At 46.2% G+C, this 2,227-nt stretch overlaps 1 long non-coding RNA gene across 1 annotated transcript; it reads right to left on the minus strand.

Moving 5' to 3' along the window:
- Positions 1-2,227, minus strand: LOC132536900 (uncharacterized). The gene is made up of 2 exons (XR_009548433.1): positions 1,010-2,227; positions 1-188 (listed from the first exon to the last, which is right to left on the minus strand). It is a non-coding gene; the product is annotated as an uncharacterized LOC132536900 (long non-coding RNA).

Here is a 2,227-nt window from a genome sequence, read left to right on the forward strand (position 1 = left end):
TTCATATCAAGATTCTTTAATTCATTCTTCTTATTTTAGGAACATATAGAGGGGGACAGAGAGACAGACTGAGGAGGAAGAAGACCACAGAACCATTTAACCATCTCTGGTGCCTCCATGTGACACCGTGATCTGAAATCAGATCCTTGTGCCTGGTGAAGTCTGCGCTCTACTGGGTAAGAGAGCTCCTTTAAAAAGAAGAAGAAGAAGAAATTATTGGTCCATAGTTGTTCAACAAGTTGTTTGGCTTTGTATGTTAAGTCTCTTTTCAACCACCAGGTTCCAGATGCTAACATAATGCCGACCAGACTTCCCTGGACAGATGACCCCACCAATGTGTCCTGGAGCTCCGCTTCCCCAGAACCCCACTAGGAGAGACAGGCTGGGAGTATGGATAGACCAAGTCAATGCCCATGTTCAGCGGGGAAGCAATTACAGAAGCCAGACCTTCCACCTTCTGCATCCCACAATGACCTTGGATCCATGCTCCCAGAGGGATAAAGAATAGGAAAGCTATCAGGGGAGGGGATGGGATACGGAGATCTGGTGGTGGGAAATAAATATGTGGCATTGTACCCCTCCTATCCTATGGTTCTGTTAATGTCTCCTTTTTTAAATAAATAAATACATTTTTAAAAAGAGCCACCCCCCAAAAAATTATCTTTACTTACTTACTTATTGAATAGAGATGGCCAGAAATTGAAAGGAAGGGGGAAATAGAGAGGGTGAGAGACAGAGAGACACCTGCAGCCCTGCTTCACCACTTGTGAAGTTTTCCCCTTGCAGGTGGGGCCGAGGGGCTTGAACCTGGGTCCTTGTGCACTGTAACATGTGCTCAACCAGGTGTGTCACCACCCAGCCCTGATTTTTCTTAAGCTAGCTGATTTTTCTTAAGCATTTTTTCTCATCACAGTGGTATGAGCTATCGCCTAGACTCCCAGCATCATTTCTCAAAGATATTTTTCTCTCTCAGTTGCATGGTTTTGACTCCGTTTCATAAATTACTTACTTAGACATTTATTTCTGAGCCCTTGATTCTATTCCACTGTGCAACTTCCTGGGTTGGAGCACTCAGACTTGTAAGCATGAAGTAGGTCCTGAGTTTCATCTCCAGCCTCTCCCATCTACTGGTTTGGTTTTTTTCCCCAGAAAAACCTAAACTTAAGAACTAAAATTACAAAACTTAACAAGTAATAATGAAGGGGTTAGAGAGACAGCCTAATGGTTATGCAAAACAACTTTCATGCCTGAGGCTCCAAAACGCCCAAGTTCAATCCCTAGCACTGCCATGAACCAGAGCTGAACAGTGCTCTGGTAAGTAATAATCATAAATAATGAAAAGTAAAAGTAGTAATGAGGGTTGGGGGGTAGCACAGAGGTTTATGCAACAGACTTTCAGGCATGAGCTTCTGAGGTCGCAGGTACAATCCCTGACACGGCCATAAACCGGAGCTGAGCAGTGCTTGGGTAAAATAAACAAATAAATAAATACAGAAATGCAATGATGACAATAATAATAGTGGGCCAGAAAGATAGCTCACCAGATAGCGCGTCTGCTTACCCATGCATGCGACCCAGCCTCCAGCTCTGACACCACATGGGAGGTACTATGACCAGGAGTGTTGGGACTCTTCAGTTCCTGCCTCTCTGAATCAACAAGTGGCCAGGAGTGGTGTCCTGGAGCACACGGTGGCACAGTAGTTAGCGCACTGGGCTCGTGTGCATGAGATCTCCAGTTCAGTCCCTGGCATCGCATATGTTGAAGCAATGTTCTGGTTCTTCTCTTTTGCTCCCTCTACCTCTCTCATGCTAATAACTAACTCTAGAAGGAAGGAAGGAAGGAAGGAATCACAGTCCCATTTAATGAGTGTATGAATGAACAAAATCAGATGAAGTGAACTATCTCTCCAGCCTAAGACTCTGAGTTGCTGGGTTAAGCTCCAGGTGCTTCTCCTGCCACTGCCCTCAGGCCCACACCATCAAGTGGCAGAGGCTGGAGAGCCCTTTGCGGTGAGGGACGGTGAAGGCAAAAGAGGACCCCGACCACCCTTACCTTGTCTCAGTCTAGTGCTGTGGTCAGGCCACCTACCTATCTACTCAGAGAACCATGTCTGGAGCCTGGGCCTGATCTGACTCCAGCCTGATGTCAGAGCTGTGAGGGAAGAGCAGAGCACATGGGACATTCAGACACTGAGGACATCAAAAAGGCACGGTGTGTGTGTGTGTG

Source organism: Erinaceus europaeus, chromosome 2 (genome assembly GCF_950295315.1).
Source record: "Erinaceus europaeus chromosome 2, mEriEur2.1, whole genome shotgun sequence".
Lineage (NCBI taxonomy): Eukaryota > Metazoa > Chordata > Mammalia > Eulipotyphla > Erinaceidae > Erinaceus > Erinaceus europaeus.